Source organism: Gopherus flavomarginatus, chromosome 9, assembly GCF_025201925.1.
Source record: "Gopherus flavomarginatus isolate rGopFla2 chromosome 9, rGopFla2.mat.asm, whole genome shotgun sequence".
NCBI classification, from domain to species: Eukaryota; Metazoa; Chordata; order Testudines; family Testudinidae; genus Gopherus; species Gopherus flavomarginatus.
In genome coordinates this window covers 77,531,034-77,543,277 of record NC_066625.1, presented here as the reverse complement: position 1 = coordinate 77,543,277, position 12,244 = coordinate 77,531,034, and the positions used below count along the sequence as shown (strand labels likewise).

General features: G+C 44.4%; 1 long non-coding RNA gene across 1 annotated transcript in view; it reads left to right on the top strand.

Moving 5' to 3' along the window:
- The first annotated feature begins 655 nt into the window (after positions 1-655).
- LOC127058630 (uncharacterized) overlaps positions 656-12,244 on the top strand; it is a 52,980-nt gene continuing 41,391 nt past the window's right edge. The window contains exon 1 of the long non-coding RNA XR_007776408.1: positions 656-788. This is a non-coding gene — a long non-coding RNA (uncharacterized LOC127058630). The remainder of the gene's footprint in view (positions 789-12,244) is intronic.

Below are 12,244 nucleotides of genomic sequence, written 5' to 3'. Positions count from 1 at the left end.
GTCTGGAACAGATGCACTGGTCTAGACGCTGAGAATCTCTTTGGTAGGGAGGATGGAAACATTTGTTGATGTGGCTGAGAACGTGCAGTTTACAAAAGTTTTGTTGAAATAATGGTTGGGAGAGGGGAAAAAAAGAGCGGGAAGGACCCCTGATTTGAATGCAAGGCCTCTCATTGGCTCTGCTCGTGGTGATGTCACTTCCCAGAGGGGTGATTAACATTAGAAAAGAGTTGAAGTTGGTCTGCGGGGAGTGAGAAAGAAGCTCTCTCCTTGTCCGGCATCTCAGCACCTCAGTTCATGACTGCCATGCACACCAGCTAGTTCCCCTAGCGTGTCTCACCTCCATGAAGCGATGGGTGGGCTTCAGAGGTGCCCCATCCCAGCGAGAGCCTGCAGAGCAGAGCATGCCCCTGTCTTTCCATTGAATGAATTGCGTTCATGGGTTTCTCTCTCTTTCTCTCTCCCCCTCTCCTCTGGTGGCAGACAGAAGAACGCCCCAGCCGGTCCCGGGTCCTTCACCAGCCCGAGAGCTCTCCAGCCACTGGCGGCCCTTGAGAAGGAGGGCTGTTTCTGTCTTTGGTTATCTAGCTGTATGAGTGTTATTAAGCCATCATAAAGCTAGATAACCGAAAGTAGAAATGACTTCCATCCCTTCCTGGAGCTGAGAAGCCAATGGACCAGGAGGGACGTGGAGCCAGACGCAGCACGGACCCTGGAGCCGAACAAGATTAACCCCAGATCATCTCCGATCTTCTGCAAAGGATTCGCCGGAGTCCTTCCAGACCCAGGTATGTTTCTGCAGTCTCTGTTGTGGCGCTCTCAGAAACGCCCTATGGGAGGTTTTGCCTTTTTTCTGCCAGGCAACGGAATGACGGGAGTATTGCCCCAGCCAGGGCAGCGGGGAGCCAGGGAGCAGGATGCGAGGGGGCAGGTAGCGGTCAGGAAAGGTGAGCTGCGAAGCCAATGTTTTTACCGCCCAATACATCATTTCGCCCCAGTCTGTTAAACGTGCCCAGGAATTCGCTCCCGGATCAGGGGATGTAAATCGGCTCTCGTGTGAGCCAGCCTAAAGGAGAGGCGGGGACGGGCTGCCTTAGACTCAACTCCTTCTAACAATGGCCCTTGATCAAATTTATTCGGCGAGTCAAAACCCCGAAGCGCGTATTAGCATTCGGATTTTGTTGGTCTGGGTTTGATTCAAGCCTCCCAAAGCTTTGCCCCTCCGAGAGGTCAAGTTCTTGATAATTTGATCACTTTTCATGGGCCTTGGCAGCTGCTTTTGTGTGTAGTTGGGGGTCTCTGTGCAGAGTGAACTGGAGCAGAAATGAAGGGGGGGTGTATTCTCAATAGGAAGGGGGCTGGATCCTAGGGGCAGGCCTTAACATTGAGACTCTGCCTGCATACAAACTACCTGCTTTAACTGTTGGCACTTTCTCTCTCCACGCCGCCTGAATGGTTAACATTAAGAACGGATCCCTTACCCCCACCGCAAACCCTAGAAGTTGAAACATAATATATATGACACCGTCTAGCAAATGAAAAAGCAATTGGGAAATCTGCATTCCGTTCCCATGGTAACACAAAGCCCCGTGCACGCTGCTAAGTCTCTTCTGGCACATTTTGGCAGCCAGTTTGAGGCAACCCAGCTTCTCAGCCTTATTTGGCTGAAGCGAACCCCAACCAGGGAGCAGGAATGAAGGGGGAGGGTGCCAGGCTGAGGGGCTCCGCTGAAACATTTAACCCATTTCCCCGGGTGCCTTTGGATGCTCAGCCCGGACAGGCAGGGAGTGGGGGGACTTCCATTTGGGGCGAGGGTGGCGTTGCATTTCTTTTAAAGGGGAGAAGGCTTCGGTTGGATTCCTTTTCCTGAGCAGCAGGTGGACTTCGAACATTCTTGCTGCTTCAGATCAAGGCCAGCCACCTAGCCAGTGCACCCTACTCTCTCTGGGGCTTGCCTGGGAGCTGGAAAGAGATGGCCGGCGGTAGCTGTAAGCAGGCACCCTCCCCGCCGCCCAGACAGGGCTGTTTCTCTTAGGATACACAGAGTTCTTCATCGCACAGTTCCAGTGTGGTGTATTTTGAACGTAGCTGTGTGTGAGTATGAACAATTAGCAATCCACTGTGCACAGGTCCCAGGCACTCCACAGCTCTGTATCTCATCCTAGAATCTCCTTACTGCTATCCTTACCTGTGCTACTCTGGAGATCTTACCCACGCTGCTGGGAACTCTCTGAAGGCACCCAACACTGAGAGCTACAATAAGATTTACAAGAGCAATCCTTGTCTTTTTGTTCCCTTCCCAATTTTGCAGCCTGATTGTGTTTATTTTTATTTATTTTTTTTTTTTGCTCTTGGGAAGGCATAGCATGTTACCAGGTCCCTAGAGGGCATTAGGGCTCAGCATGCAATGGGCTGTTCTTGTCTTCTCTTTCTCTGGGGTCTTTGGTTTGGTGCCCCATCATGTGGCCTTTATCTGTTTCTTGTCCAATGCAAACTCTCCCATTGATTTCAATAGCAGTTTGGCTTGAGTAAGGACTGTGGCCCTTTTGCCCAATGTGTTTATTAGCTTTTGTGGGGCCTTCCCTCCTCTTCAAACTTCCTTTCCCTGCCCTCCCTGCCTCCATCCCCTGTTCCTTTCTTGATCATATAATGCTCTGCCTGTCTGGGCAACGTGGGCTTTGCACTCTGCTGCGGGCAGTTCAGTGTGAACTGTTGGCTTTAACTCTGCGATAGGCGTTGTTTGCTGCGTCTGGCTACACTAGAACCTCTCCATTGAGTTTAAAACTCTTTTCCTGAATATTAAGTAAGTAGATCACTCTGGGAGCAAGAACTCTTCATTATTTCTTAGACAGTGCCCGCCTCGCCATTGAAAGTTCTTCCAACCCAAATCTTCTTTATAGTGTGCTGGTGGGTGTGGGCAAACTCATGCAATGCCAAAGTCCCATGAGAAAAGGGCTTTGCTGGTGCAAGCGTTTAGTTTACATCAACAGGCTGAAAAGGACCAGGAGAGTTGGGAAACCCTGGCGATTTTTTGTTGTGACCTTTTCGAACTTCCATTCCACCTTACATTTGTGGCAGAATCTACATATTTCCCAAGATATAGCAATGTGCTCCCCAATTTTGCAACTGAGGATGAAAAAAACTGGAGTCATAATAATAATTAGTAATAAAGGGAGGAGGATCTAGAGTAAATCTGTGACTATACAGCAAGAAAAAAGTTTTGAGGAGTTCTCATTATTTTATATTCTAATGAGAAATCGTTGGAGAAATTAAAAAGGGCAGAGGAAGAAGAAGACGCCTGCACTAATTCCATAGGAGGCCTCCCAGGGAAAAGGCTGTGTGAGTTTGAATGCTGAAAAGCATGAAGGCCTGGAATTAGACTATCATTTAGAAAGCGTTACTAATCCGAAGTTACAGCAGTAATTCCATGATTTGCTGGGTCCCACACGCAGTGCCAGAATTAAAGAAATGGATTTTCTAGAAATGGAACTCAACTGTGGCACAAAGTCTGGGCAAGATCAGGATGAATCATTCATTTCAAACACAGCAAAAAAAGGTGTCATTAAGAGTCCAACTTTCTTCTCTCCAAACCATCTGAAATATGAGTTCTTGATGCAATCCCAGAAAATCTAGAAGAGAGTGGAGGTAGGGAGAATATAATTTAGCAGTTTCCCTCCTTCCTTTATTTTATTATTAAGAAATAATTTTCCAGTGCTGAGTCCATGCTAATGTGCAACAGCACTTTTTTAAATAATAAAATCGATCCTTATGGAAACTGCATAATATGAGATGCTTTAAAACAGGACTGAACAAAGCAATGGAGAACAGAACTGCACTGCTAACAAATACTTTATTCATTTGCTGGAAAATGCCAAATTCACAACAAATATTATTCACAAGGAATTATTCGACCAGCTGAGCTGGAGAATATGTATTCTGTTGGGAACAATTCTGCACTGCCAGGGAGATTAGCTAGCTGATCTCTTCCACCTCTAACTTCTATAATTGGATGAAGGTGGCAGTTTAAAGAGATGAACTGTGTGTGTGTGTGTGTGTGTGTGTGTGTAGACACACACACAAAATCAAATATGTAATTTACTAAATAAAAAAATAGAGTGGAGAAATTGGTATCCACATGTCAAACTCGTAGAAAGAATTTGATGCACGTAAAGTATTTTCATATTGATATCTGGCCAGTTTTAAAAATTCCTAGATTCATAAGGCTCTTGTCCAAATCTAATATTTGGAGCCATTTTCAATCGGACTCTGAATTTGGGCATGCAGCTTGGCAGATGCACATGGAAAATTGAAGCTAGGCCTATTCTGTACACATTTTGATCAAGTGGGTGGATGCTCAGCTCCCTGTTTTTTGCATGCAAGTGTTTGTTTGCATACCCGTAACAGATGCCTGCCCAAGTGGATAGATGTGGTCAGTTTCACATGCAAAATTGGAGATGCAAATCTGGACAAAGGGGCTAAACACTTCACCATTTAGCTCCCAATTGTCATGCCTTGTGGGACAGATTTTACAAATCTTTTGTTAATTTGTCATTTCCCAAAGGAAAATAAAAGGAGAGGCTTTTCTCTGCACTGCTATGTGTCAAAATCTGTCCACAGATCGAATAATAGTCCATTTGGAGAAGAAAGAAACAATGCTCAAAGTCCTCTAGCTCTTCACTGTCCTCTCCCTCTGCAGCTATTGTTGGCTGTTTGCACAATTGACAGAAGCGACATCCCCATCACAGGGTTACCATTCAACTGTAGGGTCAGTTGTATTCACTGCATCTCTTCTTGCAACTTTTCCTAGAATGAGATGCCTGCGTCAGCATCTTGTATGATCTGTCCTCGATCAGGACACAGATTTTGGCAAGGTGCAACATGATTGTGAGAAGCCCCAGGCCCACAAAAGTCCATTTAAGGTCCAGTCCTCAGCTCTTATTTTCCCCAAATTCTTGTTGGCTTCAGTGAAATTGTGTGTGGCACATCTGGGCTAAAACCTACATGTAAGGGCATGTCCTAGTCTTTTAAAGTTTGTGAGTGCTCCTTATCCTTATCCTATATGGGGCAGATGCAGACAGAGTGATCAGATTCCACAGTGATGGAAGTGATATAGGAAGCTGAAAAGAATAGATCAGAACAAGATAATAGGCTGGGCATTTACTTTGATTTCCCCTTTGCTTTCTCTTCTCTGTGGGATTCTTTAGTTCCTTTCCACACCTGGTAGATCTTCTTCAATATTCATCACAGGCAATTTGGATATGAGATTTTCCATAAAGCTATAGCCAAGGCTTCTATGTCTTTGTCCTTCAGGCAGTGCTGGGAGTGGGCAGGTAAAGGCGGGGAGGCATATACTAGCTGAAAACATGAGGAAAGAATGATCTGAAAAAAAAGTGTATTGGAGGAAAGGAGAGTGAACCATCACTCACACCTTCACCCCTGGCGGGAGTGCTTGCACTGCCACACTCTGGTCCCAATCTCTTTTCTTACTTCCTGATGTTCTAATCTTTCAATCCGCCATTCAGTCTAGATCAAGGCTTGCATCAGACTGTAGGACTAGCCAAAACACAGAGGTCCCCCAGGGTGGATCGGAGACTGTTTGCTTCCTGCTGTTTAAACAAGCCGTAAGCTTTGGTCCAAAATCTGTTGGGAATCAAGATTGTTAGCAGTGCCCATGATTTGTTTTACTTGTATTTGTCCCCTTCCTGAGGTCATGATGCCAGGTGACCTAGTTTGCCCTCTATACTATTACCTTTCTTGTCTAGCTTTGTCCATAAAATCATAGACGCTAGAGATGAAAAAGATCTATTGGGTCCCCCCACCCACCTGATGGTGGCCAGTGCAGGAGTGTTCTCTATCTTGCATTTTTCCAGTAATTCATCCAATCTAGTTTTAAATGCTCGAGTGATGAGGCATTGTTTGACATAATGGGGTAAGTCATCAGCCTCTGGCCTCCAGAAGTGCAAATACACCTTTGTGTGTGCACATGTTAGAATTTGCCTCTCTAAATCCCCCCCGGGAACAATGCCTCTGTGGATGCAGGTTGTAAGCATGCAGGTGCGAGAATGATTAAAGTGTGAGCTCACGTGTTTGCACCAAGTGATGGTACGTATGCACAGCTCAGCACATTCATAAGTGGGGGATGAGTAGAGATTGGGCCCCAAATACCCTATTTTCATCTTCTGGGGGCCTCACAAATTCCTGTAAAATGTGCATTTTATTGTCCTGAACCTCCAAGAGGTCCCTGCAGGTGTAGTATGTATGTAAGATGTAGTGTATGTAAGATGGCTGCCTTCCTGGCTCTCGCTGTACCATGTGGCTTAAGGGAGTCACTGTTTTCAGGCTTGTTTGTGGCTTTGGGTCTTTGTTGTCCTTATCTTCTCTTCTATGCTTTTCTGAGCCAAATTACCTTGAGAGTATTTGCTGTCCAAGGATCTAGGCAGCAGAATGGTTTATTTGAACTGTTTAGCACAAAGTTACCTGTAGCTGGGCCTGTGACCCTAATTTGCATTTATGGACCAGATTCTGGAGTGGTGTAAATCTGCATAGCGCCATTGACTTCAATGAAGCTAGAGCAGTTTACAACAGCTGAGGATCTGGCTCTAGGTCTCTTTAAGAGGAATCACAATTCCAGGTGTTGCTGGCTGTGTTTATTCACTGGCTCAGGTTTTGTTAGGGCCGTCTGTCTCAAAACTCAAGGGGGGAAAAAAAAAGATTTGAACACAATCTTGGTCAGTTGTCTCTTAGAAACCCGGATTGCTGTTCCTATAGAGATTTTCTCTTTCCCTTCACCCTGGTCCTGGCTTAAGCACCACTTTAAGTGGGCTCTGCTCATTCACATCCAGGCTTCTTAGAGCAATTGAGACTGCAGGGGTTTGAAAAGCAGGGACAGTCCTTCAATGGCAGGACCTTGGGCCAGGCTAATTGGTTTTGGTTCAAGGGGATACTGGATTTGTGAAAAGCCCAAAGATGTCTTTCCCACGCCAGATCCCTGCTCTTCAGGGGAATGGTGGGGGGTACAGGGTGGGGATGAGTGGAACAAGATGGCTTAGTAGGTGAACCCAAGTAATGACACAGAAGCCCACATGCTTTGGGCTGAGTCAGTATCTGACCACAGGCTTTAAAAGCTTAACTCCCAGATGTGCTGCCTCCACCGGCTGTGAGGAAAGGCATTACGTGATTAGTACAACTGTATCTTTGTTTATTTATTCATTTATGTATTTTTCCACACAAGATATCTTGATGATACAATGAGTGCAAATCAGGCGGGACCAGAATTACACTGCTGTATAACTGGTGTAAAAACAGAACTGGACCCAATAATTCTGAATTCTTTTCTTTTCTATGTTGAATTTTGGTGGAATTGTGTCCAATAGGACAGTGACCTTTTTCTCTCCTGTATCAGTAAAAGTTGCTTCATTGTGGAGCTGCAAAGCATGGCCTGGAAGCATGGACAATTTATGGGAGCACAATTTCTTGACCCTATCCCCTTTAGGACACATTTTTGGACACCTTGACAGAAATGCAGAATGCAGCCTGTAGGAAATGAGAAATAAAGGAATTACTTATCAAGGGTCTCTTTACACTCCACATCCCTGTTATAATTAACAGATTACAGTTTTTTTCTTATGTTCAGAATATGGGAGAGAAGTGTAGTTAGCACTGAGCTTAGATACTGCATTAATTGCCTAATAAAGCAATTTATTCTTATCATTTATTGTAGAAGAGCAGGTAGTGACCACTATATGTGGGTTGCTTAACACCTTTTTATAATAAGAGTCTTGTAACCTTTTTTTTTGGAGATACTCTGACACTACCATTGTTTGTGCAGGCCCTTGAAATTCAGTAGAGGGAAGCTCTGGGGCTAGAAAAATGCCTTTCCTTTGTCCCGTGAAATTCCATTCAGGTTTAGCTGAGTTACAAAGCTTTACAAATCACCCTTCTGTTGCTTGTGAACCTCAGGAAAAATTTGACATCCTGCCAAAATAATAACTAACCACAAACATTCCAAACACCTCCAACAATGCAATATCATTATCAGACACTGCGCTGGGAATGCCTGGGAGCTCCTGGAAGAGCTGTAGCAGGTGAGGGAACTGTGAGAGTTGATTTTGGCTACTTCCTCCCCTTCCCCCGCTCCTCAGCATATGGACCCTGTGGCCAGTTTCTCTTCCCCCCTGCATGCACATTCCCCGGGATATCAGCCTTCTCCTGCTGTCAGCTAATGGTAATCCCATAGTTCAAGTAGTGGAATTCTGTGCTGAAGTTTCAGGTTTGAAATTCTGCTTGCAATGTAGGATGTGGGGGAGGAGGAGCAGGGTTGTTACAATTGCACAGCGTACAATTTGTTTTAACTCTCTTTTAAAACTAGGAAATGATATATATAGATATCGATAGATATAATACACATTATTTAGGTTGCAAAATCAAGCATTAAAGTTAGGAAATGCCAGGTCTAAGATTGTCCATGTAATCTTAATTCGGCCTTGTTGTGCATATGCATTATGATCCAGTCTTTAATTACATGATCACAAGCCTGGTTCAGAGCCAAGGATGGACGCACAAGGAGGCTGAATTAAGGTTGCTTGAGCCGTCTTAAATCTTGCATTTCCTAGCTTTCGAGTGCTTGATTTTGCAATCTAAAAATGTTCTTTTAATGCAGTATTTTTGTATGGAATATAATCTACATTGTCAGGTAGCAGCAAATATAGGAACGTAGAAGGTAGAGATGGAAAACGACTTGCTAGATTATTTAGTAGTACATTGATTAAAACTTGCATTAGAAAATATTTACAATTATAAAACACAAAAATTGCGGAATACATTTTACAAATACCTGAGGCATGTTGGTTCACATACATAAAAAAAGAATAATGAAATGAAAAAAATACAAACCGCAATTGTCCAAATGGGGAGAATAAACTGATAAGAACAGGTTTAATTTTTTTAATTAAAGCTAATGTTAAGATTACCTCATACATGTGTTAAGGAAAGAGTATCTACACATCTGGGTATAATGCTTACATTATCCACAAGTACAAAGTTTGGTTAAAAATTCTTAAAATGCATATAGTTAATCTGCAATATCCCAAACTAAGGTTAGTAACGATACAGTTAAAATATTAACATACAAATATTCGGGTACATCACACATAAAAGGTTATACTAAGAGTAGGTTGTGGAAAGCAAATATAGCAACGAGTATAGATTGTCCGTCAGTAATTGAGATTTAGGATAGGTTGCCTCTCAGTAAATATCCCAAATTTAAACTGATGCTACACTTGATCTTAGCCAAAAAGCAGGAAGACATAGGCATGCTGAAGGGGACATTTCTTTGTTCCCAGAGAAACAACCTTAATGTTTTCTTGGCCTTCAGTTCTGCACAGTTCTTGTTTCAGATGGACATTTTGGCACCTGTATTGAGGAATCTTCAGCTTGTTTATTGAAAGTCCACACTCAAGAAAAAAAATAGATGCCCATGGGGATGTTTGTGCTGTGTGCATGCACACAGGCACAGGCACACACACACACACACCCCTGTAATTATGCCATGCAGATACACATTGCACACTCCCAAATATTTGCTGCCCTTGCATTCTTTCCTTGATTTGCATGCTTGTTCTTTCCACTGTTGCTAATGGAGGCTGTTCCACGTGTTGAGAGGAGAAGGGAGGCCTTTGTATATTAAGCAGGAGAGCTAATCTTTTTTAACTGCTAGAAAAATGGCCCATATTTTACTTTGGAAATGATTAGATGCAATGCAGATTTATCTGTGCTTGGAATGGCCTTTTTCTATCTTTCTTTATGGGGAGATTCCATAATTTGGGTTCTGATGCCAGTGAACAGATAATCAGATTATCCCCCCTCTTGCATCAAACTGGACTCTGGTTGAGCAATTTTTTTTTATGTCTTTAGTTTTTGTTTTTGTTAATGTGCATGGAAGTAGCTGATATTTCTGTTACTCATTGGACAATTAAAAAAAACTAAAACAGTTCTGCATGTGCTTTTCTGAGCCAAAAGAGTTTTCTGTGGCCTGCAGTGATTTGGTGTTGGTAAAAATATCTGTGGTATGTTGAAACCATATTTTCCCCCAAGAGATTTCTAAAACCCTAACATCAGTGCTTCATGGTATGTGTGTACAGAATGTTTGTGTGTCCGTGGTGTATGTGTATACATGTTGTGCATGTTTTAAATATCTCCCCCCTCCCTACCTCCACAAAAGTCAATCCAATAATTAGACTGAGCAAAAGGAACCTGTCTCTGTGATGCAGGCAGAAAACGTCTGTTCTCACCCTGCCTTCTGTTAATCAGATAGAGACAGGTAAGCATCACACATACTAACTTTCCTGCCTTCAGCAGCATCAAGGAAACCGTGACAAGCTATTAATGGAACGTGATGGACCCACCGCTAATTAATGCTTCCTTTTCAACTTTTACCTACATGTGCACCAAGATCTCCAACCCAGCTTTTCCCCTAAGCTTAGATCCCTTTGTTTTCAGTTTGTTTCTCTTCACACAGATTAATCCATTAGTGAATAAGTGAAGGCATCATTTATTTCCCAAGTCATTCCTCCCCTCCCCTTGGGTTCATACAGTGTTCTTTAGGTATCACTTCTTTCTTCTCCCCATCCTCACACTCTCAGTAGTTTCTGTACTGATCCTATGCTTCATAAGCCCACCCACAGCAAAAGTGACCTCCGACTGCTGGGGGGAGTGGGCTTGGTACTATTGCAAGATCAGCTACCATGGTGATGGGTACTGTATAAGGGCATAAACAGTCTCCTATCCATGAGCAATGTATGGCAAACATTCATTTCTGGTCAACAGAGCACGTCTAGATTGGATGGTTCCAGGGACACCAATGCATCTGCTTGTTTCTTCTTTTTGCTCGTTCCCTGTTTTCTAGATGCTTATATGATCCCCAGCATCACAGTGTTTGAGGGCCTTCCAGAGAGACGTTATCCCTGGCGCAAAGGTATCTGAAACCCAGCAGCTTCTTGCAGCCTGCAGGGGATAGGGTATAACCCTCTTGCATCAAACACTGCTATGTGCTGCAGTAACAACCCCCCAAGAGCACTGATGCTGTGGTATTGTTTTATAAGCAGGGCATGGGAATGAGGGCTCAGTGTGGTGTCGCCAGCCCAGTGGACAGTGTTGGCATGAGGAAAACACTTGCCTGGCTCACGGTTCTCAGTTATTGAACTGTTATTATTGAACATTTTTATTGTGATAGCACCTAGAGGCCGACTAGGTCAGGCCTCCACCCTGCGAGGGACTGTGCAAACATCTAGGGAATGACAGCTCCTGCCCCAGAGAGCTTACTGTGTAAAAAAGCCTAGGCTTCCTGGTTCTCAGTACAACTGGCACAGCCCACTGGAAGCTGATTAAAACTAGACAGGGCTGAGCCCCAACAAAACATCTGGGCTTGCAATAAATATACACCCCTTCCTTGCACACTTCTGGATAGAGATTTCCTCCCAGCCCATACCCTGAACTCCTCCCTGAACCATATCCTTGATCTTCCATTCTCATCCCTTATGCATGGACTCTTGGTTTCTCACTGCTGTGTCAGGCCCCTTCACACTGCCAGGCCTGGATCCCAAGGAACCTGTCTTAATCTGCTCCTGCTATTTGCAGTCACAGTCCGCAGACAGCGCAGCTTGGTGGGGACACTTGCAGGGCAGGAAGCAGAGGCAGCCGGGGTTTGCACATTAGTTAATTAACTTTCATGACTGAACTATGTTGCCTCATCTTTTTTCTGCACCCTCCCCTTTCTTTGCCCCCAAAACATGTGGACATGTGCGCGAGTGCGCGTGCGCACGCACGCATGCACACACACACACACAGAGGACACATTTTCTGCTGGCCTCAGAACTCTTCCACATCCGTGAAATGCAAAGTTATGCTGCTTGTTTTCAGAGCAGAGTTTCCCTGCTACGTGGTACACTGGGCCCCCTGTTTCACATTAGCCGAGTCTTATTAAATCCAGTGCGCAAAGACCAGTCACCCCCAGCAAAGGCCTCTGCTGCACCCCATCCATAAATCCAACCCCAGAACAAAGTCTTTTGTACCTTGTACCATCTTTCTAGCCAGCCTGCCTCATTTTCTCTCTCTCTCATGCTGGAGGTTTCTTAGCACCAGGAAGATATGATAATTCTTGTGGAGAGAGCATGAAATGCCTCTGCTCTTTGTGTCTGTTTAATTCAATGAGAACCCCAGCCCCGCGCGTCATGAATGGTGGCTTTGT